The 14,487-nt window shown below is 38.3% G+C and overlaps 1 protein-coding gene across 1 annotated transcript in view; it reads left to right on the top strand.

The window, feature by feature from the left end:
• nalf1a (NALCN channel auxiliary factor 1a) overlaps positions 1-14,487 on the top strand; it is a 338,137-nt gene that overhangs the window by 230,696 nt on the left and 92,954 nt on the right. The gene's annotated exons all lie outside the window — the stretch shown is intronic.

Genomic DNA, 14,487 nt, shown 5'->3' with positions numbered 1-14,487 from the left:
TCATTCTACTTTTTTCACATAATTGTTTTTCTCCTAATGCAGACAAAGCATTATAATAAATATCTGCTTATTATAGTATTCTAATTGATTTATTATGCATTTTTGTTCTACTTGATCCATATGACTATTAATTCAGAATATGGCTAGGTAAACATAACTCTCTCGTTTTTATCACTTCTTATGAGAGAATATCATTTCTTAAATTCGAAGAATCCATCTTTTAGTCAGTCAATTTTAGTGAACAGAACACTTTACACCTATCTAATAAATTGCAATACATTTCAATTACTGTCTATTTTATTACCAAATTTAAACAATAAATTCCATTTTGACCTTTTTAATCTCGCATGTTGCTTCCTATTCTCACTGTAGCTCCTCAGTTCAAGACTAAACTGAATACATTTTTTTTCATTTCTACTAATTTCTAAATAAGCTATCATGAATAAACTAATTATGTGTCATGTAATCACTCTAACTAAGAAAGCTTCAGAGCAATGTTACATTTATCTCATAATAGTCATTCAATAAACTCATTAGACAATTAGAAAAATAACTCTAGCAAATAACTTTTTGCACTATCTTACATATTCCTTATATGTACATTTCTTTTTCTTTATATCTAACAATCCAAAAGTTTTTCTATCAACCTTTTAAACCATTAGCATTATAACTTCATCATTATTAAAACTTCCTTGTGTTCGTATGCAACTTATTTTTAATCTTCAATACTTCTGTTTAGTTTACTTCTCTGTCAGAGATTTCTGTTCCTGCCCTCCTCTGCTGATTTCATTGCTTTTACCCATCTATATCATGTCCACATAATCCATTACCAAGTGTTTTAATAGTTCTTCTGGTATACTGACATATGGCCTATTTTTGTCGCTGTTCTTTTCTTAACTTTGTTTTTGCACAAATTTCACAAAACTTTGCAAAAATGCATTTAATTTTAACTTCATTTTAATTTAATTTCCTTATTCTTAATTAATTTTTGCCTTAATTTGAATTTGCCTTAATTTGAATTTCCTTACGTTTCCCCCCTTTGCGCACTGGTTTAATACCATGGCGCATCTGGATTGAGAATATTCAAAATTATTGTTGGTTCAATAATCTGTCCTTCATGTGAAATGCCAAATATTTATTTTTGACCCCCCTCTGGTGCCATTTAGATTGTTCATAAGGGCCTGTTTGTTATTGGATTTCAATAACTTCCTCTAAGTCTATAAACTTTCTATCGAGCACTACTTGTAATATAATTTTAACTAATCAATTGCATATTGAATCAAATTGTATTCTTAATTTAAATCTAATATTTGTTAATACCAAATGTTAATACTTGCTTTAATTTCAACTGTAGCCTTAAATTAATTAAGTATACCCTTGTATTGACAAGTTACATCTGAGTACCCCTTAAAATGTATTTTAAAGTTATTTTTAGTTCTAATTTTTTCCTTCATGAATTGTCTTAATTCCCATTATGCTATATTAATTGTTAACATTATTTTAGTTTCTTTTCTTAATTAGTCAATTTTTCTCCTCAATAATTTTTTGTTTTGATGGGGTTAATATTAAGTTGCTACTGAATCTATTCAAGGGCTGAAGATCCAATCATAGGAAAGTTGGTTGGGGGGCTGGTTGCTGAAGTTAGTTGGTTTATTTTAAGTTGAGAGGCATGGACTCAAATGTCACACTGTTGATCACTTCTTCTGAAATTACAAAGCATAGTTACTGGTTCTTTTTGTTAGACTTGTCCCAGAATCCTTCCTGGAATTGAGCTGCTGCTATCTGTAAATTAAAGCTTAATTATTTTTGTTAGTGACAACATCATGTGATTTCAATCATCTGCTCATCTGTCCCATTGTACTTCTCGCTGTTACCTGTAGAAAGGTCATGTGGGCTGAGTGGTGTCCTTTCTGCCTTCATTAACAGCAGGACTTTAATCCATATATTCTTATTTGTTTTTCATAAATTTGACTTTTCATCATTATTTGCAACTTTTTGCATTTTTCTCACAATAAATTTCAATGTACCCTTATAATTAGTCAATTCTACTCAGTTATCTCTTTGTCTTGAGTTCCAGTATCAACCCACTATTTATTAGGCATCTTGGACAATACTCAACCCACTTTGTCACAATACAAAAGTTACAAGACAATATTTCATACTTTTGACAAAGATCAGCTCCATCACGATATGCTGAAAAGAAAGTCAGATATGTTATGCGCTGCGCAAATGTGGCACTGTTTTTTCTATTTTTATTTTTCTCTTTTCATTCTTTGTTTTTTTCATATTGTTACTTCAGTTCCTGACCAGGAAATTTAACCAAATCCATCCATGGTCATTTTTTTATTGGGCAGAATTTGCCCTGTGGGCCCACATGTTAAATTTTAAATACAGCTGTATTGGCAAAATAATTGATTTGCCTTAGATGTTTCTTCAAACACCATCTCTCACTCATTCACACTCAGTGTCTCTCTTACACACACTGGCCAGCATACATTCTTGCAGGTTGTGCTCTAAATGTGGCATCCTATAATTTTAGCCAAGGGTTGATCAGGTCAACACAGCTATGTCAAACACTAGTGTCAATGATCATAAGGTTTAGTTTAACACCATCCGTTATAATCCTTTTTTTTTCTTTTTACAAATTCTAATAGACTAAGTATTTTAGAATAATAAGCCTGCCAATTGTAATTTTTCAAATACATTTTGACATTGGTTTTTCTGATTTTTCCTATTCTTTTTTGTTTTTTCTCATGAGCTGCTTTATGATATAAATTGGAGATCTCTGCATAATCTTGGATCCATGGCCAACAACATTTCCATCTCATTATCCCAGTTCTGACAGCATGTTTTGCGATTTCATAAGCTTGGACTTTTGGAGTAATTTTTTCTCCAATCTATATCTCTAAAAACTTAGCAAAACAAAATGGAGTGACCAGTATCATTGTTTTGCAAACAATAATAATAATTCTTTGACATTTTGCGTCTATCTTTTTCTTTGCTACAGAATAATTTTTCATGCTTTTAGCCCTATAATTGTTTAATATAATAGCCCTCACTATACCAAATCCAGCCTCAGTTTGAACTATTTGGTGAGTTGAGCACTCACTTCTCTCTTTCAGTGTATTCTCTTTCTTTTTTATATGGCTGGACTTGAACCTACTGGAAAAGCAAAGAGGGTTAGTTTAGCAGAGAATATAAAGAATTGCTTATGAGACCAGTGAATAATCAGAATGAATAAAGTTAATATAATAACTAAATTTGAAGCAGTCTCTAGAGTGATCATTCAAGTTGCCACACCTGTGTTGCCCGTAAGGGAAGGGTTTCGGTCAGTTCTTCTGTTTTTAGATTATCAGTCTGTTAAAGCTTCTTGGCTGTCACTCTGCATGTGTCGTCAGCCTAGCTGTCACTCAAGGCTTGGTGTAAACAGGAATATAGGCTCTGTTGTTTCTCTGCCCCTATTCAGTTTGGGCTTTGATAGATTTTGCCACAGCTTTGCATCTCAGGATTTTCCTCTTGTCCTCAGGAAAAAGTCTCCAGTGAAATAGTGAACGTTTCACCTTTTCCAGCATTAAATCAGTCTTTCTCCATGCCAGAAAGTGGTCATCTTCAGAAGGGGAGCTGAAAGCCCCTCACCCTCTCTTCTTCTTCTCTCTGCAGTCGTCTTTGACCTTTCACCTCTTCCATTCGACACTGAAGCCATCTGAAACTTGAAAACTCAGAGAGCTGCATAGATCAAATTAGTCTTTATAAATATTTGTTCCTGAGCTATTAGCTCTTTATCTAAATTCCACTTTTAACCATCTTTTTCCTAGTTCTTTTATACTATATAATAATCACTGGTTGACAACAGCAGTTCTCCCATTCTGTTTTTAGTAAAGCAAGTTCTTCGTTGCAGGAAAAAGCAAGCTATTTCTTCATTGCAATATCAGCAATAATCTAACTTTGATTTTCTGAGTATAATACAATTAAATAATTTTCCCTATCATAAAATCAGCCTTCAATCGTTCTCCTATATTTGCATGCTTTGCTCAAAATAATCTAACATGGTGAATAAACTTTTCCTCACCCATTCCCAACAATTCCCATTTACTACAATTCTAAGATTGCTGTAAATTATTTATGACTGTTGAAACTTTGTCACTCAATCTTGTTCACTTTTAGCACACTGCACAAGTTATTTTTTCTTAGCACAACCTTAATTATCTACAATGGAATCATTTTTCTCACTTTGTCTTCAGGGATAATGAGATACAAATTTTAGACGTCTTCAGATATAAGATCTAATATATTAAGCACGTGCATTTTTATTTATTTATCCATTAATATATATCAGTCCATTTATTAATATATATTTTATACTTTAACTTATTTATACTACAATAATCTGCAAGACTAATATCTTGAAACAATTGTTTTCTTTTACTATTTCCTTTACTTTTAATACTCATTTATACATTACTTGTCTCTCAAGCACATTCACACATTCCTTGTCCCCTATTTTTAATCACAGTCACAGTCAAGCAGACACACAGGACAGGATCCTACATACACACACAGAGCTATATTCTACTCACAGTGTTTCTCACTGTTTTTACAAACAATACTTCACTGAATAACTTTAAACTATCACAGACCTCTGCGATTCAATTTAGCTTAGCCTACCCGAGCAGTCCATTGTCATTCCTATAACAATGCGGTAACCATAAGCTAAACTTATCTGTGCGCATGCTATCCTATTATCCTTAATAAGAAACACAGATAAAACTGATAACCTTACCAGTATACTCATTATCCTTAACGAGCAGAAAATGATTAACCTTAATCATTAACATTTACCATTATCCTTAACAGTAAATATAAAAAAACAACTGATTAACCTTAACCAGTACACTTGTCATCCTCAAGGCCCTCTTGACAAGAAAAAACAATAACTGTTATCCTTTAACAGTAAACATAAATTCTTACGTACATACGACAAAACCTTTAGCGGCACATCAGCATCCTACCAATATTCATACAATCTGCATCAGATTATATAAATACTGGCAAACACTAACGGGAGCTCCGCCGCACTATAACACATTACTTGACATCATCAACAACAATAGACACTTATTTCTATAATCAAAGATCCTCTTTTCAATTTTTTAGTTCTTTAAACTTGGAGAAGCATTTTAAAGGGTCTTACCACTCTGGCTCACTGGTGACAACACATACTTTTTCAAAAGCAAAAATTGCTCACCTCAAAGTACAGTGGCCACTGTTGTCTGTGTCGGTCACCAGTGTTGCCTTTCGTGGTTCCTTCAGCCTCAACCCAAGTCCTGCCGGGGTCGCCAAATGTTGTGGTTTTCAATCTTTCTGAAAAATAACTTCGCAGAGATCTTTGATGACAGAAATAATTAGACTTTATTTTCAAACGCCGTCCCGTTCCATAGAACGGCGCTCTAACGCTCTCTGGCCATCTGGCCTTCCAGTGCGCTCCCGAGTACATTTTGGTTCAGAGTTATATACATACATCTTCTTCCAAAGAAGGTAACACACCCTATAGATAGTTTTGGGTAAAGGTATTTTACCATGTGACTTCTCAGAATAGAATTTTCTGCAGCAAACAACATTCCATTCAAGGTCTTTCACATACACAGAGGAAATGCAAAGTCACAGACAGAAGAAATAATTGTGTCCAAATATATAGCAAAATTACTTGTTTTCTAAATAATAAAATCTTCTACAGGGACTGCCGTCTTTACTTTCTTTTTTGTATTTGTTTAATTATTTATTATTAAAATTGTTTAATGTTCACCGGTTCCTGCCTCCTTCTTCCCGTAACATCTAACTGCATTACACTGGTGCCGAAAACCGGGAAGAAGGAGGAACGCGCTGTCAGAGAGCCCTCGCCGCTGTGGGGAATCCGCGGTGCCATTGAGCATGGTGAGCAGAGTCCGTCGCCATGGACGCTCAAGGCGGTGCGCTGGAGTGAGTTGCCGGGGGGAAGGTAAAGCTCGCTGCCGGCCGCCTGGGTGCTGGAGGGGCGGCTGCCGTCCGTGAGGGAGCAGAAGAGTCGCCGCCGTTCGCCGTGGGCCGGAGCTTGCTGCCATCTGCCATGACGGGGAGGAGCAGGGAACGGGGGACTCGTGCAATCTGCCCAAACCCGGAGGAGCTGTCGCCGTCCACCAAGCGGCGGAGGAGTGTTGAGCCGTCCACCGAGGGCTATCCAGCGCCACTGCCAGGCACCACGGAGAAGATCACCCAGCTGGTGAATGGCCAGATGGCAGTACGTTTGCGTTGTGGGAACCGGACCAAGATTTTTTTTCCCTCTCTCGTCTCTGAGCACCCGGGGCGGCAGCGTGAGTCAGCAGCGAAGATGTCTGCTGCTAGCGCTGCTCACATCTGGAGATCCAAGGACACACAACAAATGTCATCAATATGTTACTTCATCTGGTTTCTGGTTCCTTATGCTTCCGTCTCCTTTTCTCTCGCCTCGTCTGTCCATATCCCAAGGTACCGCAGCCGCCCGTGTCCGGTCTTTTCTGCTGTTGAGACCTTGAACAATATTTGTCAGCTTTCTGTGAAGTGTCAAAATGTAACTACAAATCACATAATTGAGAAACATTAAGAGGAAGAAACAATCTTATAGTCAACCCTTTAAAGTTGAAACAAGATAGTGATTTGATCTTTGGTATTTATGGCCTATTTAAGGAATTCTCTCTTAAACACAGCTGACACTCTTTGAAGCTCACTACCATTTAACAGTTCTTTGAATCTAGTCTTTAACCTTTATCTTCATGTTTTTTGGCTTAAAAATATGTACACATATCCAAAGCTGACAGGTTGAGAGAAGGGAAATTTCACAAATTGCATGTTTGTTTGATTATCAAACAGTTACCGTTGAAACTGTGGGAGGGTGCCAGTGTTTATCAGGCTTTCAGAGAAAAGTGATGGTGCTGACATTTTGGCTATGCTACAGTATGCAAGTGCAGGTTGCAGAAGGACAGATTCACTCAAAGTCACTATTTTGAGAACATAGCAAGAATCTTAGCCTCTGAGCTCTAAATATTCAGTTTGAGGAAGGTGTGTGTTATTGCCAGCCAATTTTTTGACAGCACCCGGGGCGGCAGCGTGAGTCAGCAGCGAAGATGTCTGCTGCTAGCGCTGCTCACATCTGGAGATCCAAGGACACACAACAAATGTCATCAATATGTTACTTCATCTGGTTTCAAGGGGCAGGGAAACATAATCCTGATTAATGCATCTAAACCAGTAGGGCCATGTCAGAGGTTGTTAGTCATGACATGCAAGCAACCAAAAACTATAAATAAAATTAGGTATATGAAGTTTTTGTTTTTCAGAGCAAAGCATCAAAAAACAGGCATGAACAAGCTCCACAACAGTGCTATTATATTCTTTTGCCTTATAGTCCAGGTGATATGTGAAAATTATGTTCACTTTTTCAGAAAAGCATGAAACTTGGTAGTCCTGTACAGTTTGCGGCTCTGAACATTTTCAGAAATTAGGCCATCGCAAAAATGCCTTGTGGTGGCCATGACAGCCATTTTGCTTTCCGCCATAACAGAATTATGTGCTGTATTTTGTAGTATACCTCCTGAACAAAACATGGTAACATGGAAATGTGATGTATACCCCTATGTTTTGATGGTCAAGGATCACAATGATAGTCAAGTCAAGTCATATTTATTTATATGGCACTTTTTACAATACAGATTGTTTCAAAACTGCTTTACCGAGATAACAGAAAAATAATGTTAAAAAGTTTGTTTCCAGAAGAAAATTGCATCCAAGTCCAGCTTAAGTAAGTTCAGTGATGTTTCATTTTTGTTTTAAAAAAGTTATTAATTTAGTTCATTTATATATATATATATATATATATATATATATATATATATATATTAGGGGTATCACGATTCTCCAAATCCTCGATTCGATTAAATTTTCGATTCTAAGGTCACGGTTCGATTCGATTCTCGATTTTTACATTTACTTTTTTTAAAGCCGAAACGGGCCAATCAGGATGCTCTCTGTCTTACATGCGCTTCATGAGGCACACACGCAAGGTCTCTCGCTCTCTCCCTCTCTGCCGTGCGCCGGTAATACGGTTTAGAGCACAGTTTTTTCTGTCTCGCATGCGCGTGCACCCTTTATATATATATAAATATATATATATATATATATATATATATATATATATATATATATATATATATATTATATATACATATATATAGAATATGTTAGTTGAATATGTTAGTTGAAATCACGAAGAAGCCTCTCCATGTTTGAGATAGCAGTATTGGTTTATTTAAAAGCTTACATTTTGAGGTTGAAATCGGCTTGTTTTCGGAGATTCTAGCATACAGTAGGGGTGTGGCGTGTCATTGTCTGTGTGTATTTCCATACTGGACAAGCCGCGCTGAAATAGCGAAACTGTTGTGCAAAGGGGCCATAGAACAGGCTGTAAAAGCCTGACTCGCTCAGAGAAGGAGGTACCTGTTCTATGGCCCCTTCGCATTCTGATATCCCTGGAATCGCTTCCCATGCTTTTACATGTACAGCTAGGGGCAGAATGGCCTCCGGGTTCCGATCGCCGCACTTCGTGGGCTCGGGAAACTGAACCGGAGGTATGGGCGTGGTGCGCACGCCCTCGGCGCTTGAATACGGCGACTCGCTGACAGCGGTGGCTGGCTGTTTCATATGTGACGTCCTGATTGCCTTGAAAGGGGAACGTTTTGTGAACAGGGAACAGACTTAATGGACTGGCAACAGTCTCCACAGAACATGAACTGGCACAGAAAATCGAGATAGAGGATGCAGTTAAGACCTTTGCTGCGATGAAGGCCCGCCATGCGCGCTTCTGAAAAGTAAGTTAAGCTTCATTTGCTCTTTAGTCGTTATTTAACCCTCTGGGGTCTAAGGGGTTTTTGGGGTCCTTGAGGTGTTCTGACATGCTCTGACATTTGTGCTTTTTTCAGTTATTTATAAACATGTTAATGGCAAAAGGTGTAAATTCACTCTATATAGCACAAACGGGGCTACCGTAATATGTGAGCAACATGTATGTACACATTTTTTATTTTTTAGAGAATAATGTTTATGCGTGGTTATTGAAAAAACTAAAACTTAAACTGTCTGAAATAAGGCCACAAAACATATACTAAATATGTGTCCACAAGACTTTTGACTAATGAGTGTTGTTGCCTAGAATTTTTGCTTCAAAATGATCTGAAAATCATCCTGCCTAATCATTTACACAAAACAATACATTGATTTAAATTTTATAAGACACCTTTTGTTTGGAAAGGCAATATGCGTGGAGGCGTGTTCACACCTGAGAAGACAAAGGCCGGATAATGTGCCACATACATAATGAGCTGCATATTAATTAGCCTTTCACACAGGTGTGTCACAGGATCCCAAAGAATGCAAGGACAAAAGAAATTATCTATATATACATATTTTACAATTAGAAATTGTAACCAATTTCAAATAGGTTACAATTACAACAACAATTACAATTTTAACAATACTTCAAGTGTATTTCTTTGTAAAAAGTATACTTTTTATCATACGTATTAAAAAAGGTAAGGATTCATTAGTTTGAATATTGGAACAAACACTATAATAACATCTTAGTTGATAATTCAATATACCTACTTTATTTTTGACAAAACATCATACTATAGTATATGTGACCCGTCACAGAAACCAGGGACACAAGTCGGCAGCACAACTTTCGAGCAAAATGAGAAAGAAGAGTTTTTTTTCAAAATTGGTGATTTTCAATTTTTTGGAGAATCTGTTAATTGAAATCACGAAGAAGCCTCTCCATGTTTGAGATAGCAGTATTGGTATATTTAAAAGCTTACATTTTGAGGTTGAAATCGGCTTGTTTTCGGAGATTCTAGCATGCAGTAGGGGCGTGGCGTGTCATTGTCTGTGTGTATTTCCATACTGAATAACCCGGCGCTTTTGCCCCCGCCCTCCAAGTCAACCACATGGCTACTTATTATGCTGTGCTCTGGCCAGCTCTCTCTGATATCAAAATTCAATGAAGATGGATGCCGCAAAGATTGTCGCAGACGAGATGAACCGTCTGGCAGTTACACCGAAAATGTTTTCGCCGCACTTCGTGGGCTCGGGAAACTGAACCGGAGGTATGGGCGCAGCGCGCTCGCCCTCAGTGCTTCAATACGGCGGCTCGGCTCACTGACAGCGGTGGCTGGCTGTTTCATATGTGACGGAGAATCGAAATAGAGGATGCAGTTAAGACCTTTGCTGCTGCGATGAAGGCCTGCCGTGCGTGTTTCTGAAATGTAAGTTAAGCTTCATTTGCTCTTTAGTCGTTATTTAAGATGCTGAACCTGCTGATGATATAATGTGCTTGCGGACATTTCATTTGTGTGTGTATACGCACGTAAGAAAGTGGTGTAAAGAGATTTGCAACAGTAATTTGAGGAGGTGAAATGTGATTATTTGGAAAATTGCAGAAATGACTGCTTAAAGAAAAATGCCAGCAGGCATTTGCCTCCTACATAAACTTTAATATTGTTGACATTTTGGGCACACGAGCGTTGCGTACTATTTGCGCTATATGTAGGCCTATGGCTTATTGGTCTTTGTTTGTTGTTGTTGGTTTTGCGTTATATGTATATGGCATATTGGTCTTTGTGTGTTGTTGCTGGTTTTGCGTTATACTGTATGTATATGGCATATTGGCCTTTGTGTGTTGTTGCTGGTTTTGCGTTATATGCAGGCTATATGGCATATTGGTCTTTGTGTGTTGTTGCTGGTTTTGCGTTATATGTATATGGCATATTGGTCTTTATGTGTTGTTGCTGGTTTCGCGTTATATGCAGGCTATATGGCATTATTGGTCTTTGTGTGTTGTTGCTGGTACGTTGCAAATAGAGGGGCAGCACAATTGTTTTTCGCCTAGTGCGGCAGAAGTGCACTCATTCGAAGTGTAAAAAAAGCTGTAAAGCACATGGAGGAGCTTTACAGGGGGTATGGCTTATCTAAATGAGATGTAAATGAGCCCTATTGTCACCCCCAGCAGCAGAGACAGGTGAGAACTGCACAATCTTTAGCTCGTTTTCTCCTCTTTGAGCTTTTTTAAGTGCCTACTTTAAAATGGCCACAACTTCTCCAAATATTATCAGATTTTCACATGTTACACATCGTTGGAAAGCTTGGATATTACACTCTCAGAATCTATGAATAACTCAAAATGCCCCAGAACCGACTTGTGTCCCTAGTTTCCGTGACTGGTCACATATTTATGAGCAGAAATTGGTGAACAAAAGTGTACCTATTTAATGTGACAGTAGTCTTTTTTACAGTCAAAACTTTATAATCTATCCAAAACTATTCACAAAATTTTGTCTAAACATTCATATTTAGTCTGTAACATATTGTGTATGATATATTAGCATATACATGTGAATTTGCAGTTTTTTGCTTATACAGACATTTTATTTCAACATATTTAAGTCTATTTTTACTCATCTTAGTAGGCTATAGCAATATAGTTTGGATGTGTTCATGTAAACAAAACGTTTACTAATGTAGGTGCGAGAGTGAATGAACGGCACAGACACGTGCTGTATAACTGTAGTAAACAAAGCGCGCGCCCCTCTGTCGTTCATTCATCATTTAGCCTACACACAGACACGCAATTCATATTTAAACAGTCTTTTTGCGGTTTACAGTCAGACACTATTCAATATCGCGATTAGAACAAAGCACTTAAGAATAAATGACTTACTACATCAGCTGGATCAATTGCTCCTCGAAATGAAACTAGCAGCACTTCTGGTACATTTTCAAGGGTTATTAGATAGTATTATTCCTCACAGCGTAGGAATATGTTGTGTACACAGCTGTAGTAAGATAGCCTACTTACTAAACACGATGTGTTTTATAATCCAGCTGGTGGGCGTTGGCATGTTTGAAAGGCTTGCCTTAGATCATTCAAACGCGGTATTGCGTTTGAATACCGTGCGCTCTCCGTGGGCGTGGCACATTAACGCGTAATCAGGTATAATGAGCTGGAAAGAAAAAGACTGACATCTCTCTCTTTTCATACACATTACATACACTGAGAATATTTGTTTTTTATATAAATTAATTCATTTAAAAGAAGAGAGTTCAAGCTTCATTATGGAAAAACACTCGTGCCTGTATGACAAGTATTCGCGGAATTACAGTTAATTTTCGGACGCGTTTCAGAATGGACTTAACTGACAGAGAGAAGGCAGATCTCATGTTTGAGAAGGCAGATCTCATGCAGATCTCATGTTGCATCATGTTTGTTTTTCTTTATTTGGCGAAAAGCACAACAATTATGTTTTTATTGTGAGTATCCCAAAAAAAAAAATAGACACTTATAAGGATCTAATGATGTACAACACTTAATATGTAAGATCAAAATCAACAGATTAATTTCAGTTTCTTTTGCACTGAAAAGAAAAAAAAGCGAGACTATCGCGGACCTCAGAGGGTTAAGATGCTGAACCTGCTGATGATATAATCTGCTTGCGGACATTTCATTTGTGTGTGTTTTACGCAGATAAGAAAGTGGTGTAAAGAGATTTGCAACAGTAATTTGAGGAGGAGAAATGTGATTATTTGGAAAATTCCTGTCATAACTGCTTAAAGAAAAATGCCAGCAGGCATTTGCCTCCTACATAAACTTTAATATTGTTGACATTTGGGCACACGCGCGTTGCATACTATTTGCGTTATATTTAGGCCTATGGCTTATTGGTCTTTGTGTGTTGCTGCTGGTTTTGCGTTATGTATATGGCATATTGGTCTTTGTGTGTTGTTACTGGTATACGTTGCAAATAGAGGGGCGGCACAATTGTTTTTCGCCTAGAGCGGCAGAAGTGCATTCGACGGTACTGGGGGTGAGTTTCCATAAACATCAAAGTTTGTTGTTTTGTGTTCATTCTAAGAACACGTACACGTTATGTTTAGTCCATGTTTAGACATTCCCATACCTACCTATTGTTCTTAGCTAGCTCAGGAAAGAAATAAAAGCTGTAAACCACAGGGGGAAGCTTTACAGAGGGTATGGCTTATCTAAATGAAATGTAAATGAGCCCTACTGTCACTCCCATTAGCAGAGAGAGGTGAGAACTGCAAAATCTTTAGAGGCCGTATCTAACCTTTTAGCTTTTTTGAGTGCCTACCTTAAAATGGCCACAACTTCTCCAAATATTATCAGATTTCCATGTGTTACACATCGTTGGAAAGCTTGGAGACTACAGGCAGATCAATATTAAACTTTCGAGCAGATTCAGTCACTCTTAACACACATCACACCACAGGAAAACCTGATAAGATAATCTCTAGAACCATCAAGATAATCAGGACTTTACCTGGCATTGTCGGAAGGGGAGAAATTGGTCCAAAATCACCCGAATATCCTGTAGTGTGTAGCCAGCATAAGTGATGAGCTTGAGAATGCCATTGATTTCAGCAGCAAGGGTGTCTCTGAAAATAGACATCATGAACAGGCCAAAAGTGTTCAGCGGAAATTCAAGACATGTGAGTTTGTTGACGTGATTGAGGAAATGGGAAACCCATTCGCAGAGGACAGCAACAACCTTCTGAACCTGAACTCAAGAGAATTAGCAGACGTAGCTGCTGTGGATGTTGTTCGGGTTGCAGAGAGGATGGGCCAAGAGCAGTACAAACTCTTTGTTGCAGAGAGTATGCAGGGCACAAAACACATTACTGCCCCTTTGAAGAGGAACAAGCTCCCTCTTTTTAAAACAGCTCCGATAAGAGGACAGTCCAAGACAAAACTCGCTGAAAAAGGACTGTGCACTGTTTTCCAGACTCTACATTGGGTGTCAGACCCGTGCTGGGAACCTAGAAAATATCTTCACAAATGTCTCGGTTACATTTGGTAACCCTCGTTTCCTGAAGGAGGGAGCGGAGACGCCACGTCGGGGAGCGACGAATAGGAATCTCGCTAGAGAGGCCAATCTACTTCGAGTGAAACTAAACGAGCCAATGCATTTTGGTGTGCAATCATTTGCAACAGCTGCCACTCAGCACAGGCATATAATGAGCGGAAGGTGCGATTGCACTTCAGTTGTTTGCTGAGGAGCCGAGCCAATGAGCTGGTTGCCCCAGCAGGCCGCAGCAGGTGTGGCGACGGGACGTGGCATCTCTGTTCCCTCCTTCAGAGAACGAGGGTTACCATGTGTAACCGAGACGTTCCTCTTCAGTCAGTCTCTCGCCGCAACGTTGGGAACCAACGTATAGGAATCCCAAACAGAGGGCCACAACTGCTGACCCCATCCAGCACCCTGTGCAAGCCTCTTGCCCCTTTTTGCCTAGAACGAAGATAGGAGAGGGCTTACACGGAGTATATCTGTCACTGTTGTTACGTGATAACCCACACAGTGAGACTATTGGATAACACTTGGAAAGCGCGACCTTTCCGTTAGGAAGGAGAAC

Source organism: Siphateles boraxobius, unplaced genomic scaffold (genome assembly GCF_051911475.1).
Source record: "Siphateles boraxobius isolate OS27281-9 unplaced genomic scaffold, OSU_SipBor_1 29, whole genome shotgun sequence".
In the NCBI taxonomy this organism is placed as follows: Eukaryota; Metazoa; Chordata; class Actinopteri; order Cypriniformes; family Leuciscidae; genus Siphateles; species Siphateles boraxobius.
This window is presented reverse-complemented; position numbering and strand designations above follow the sequence as displayed.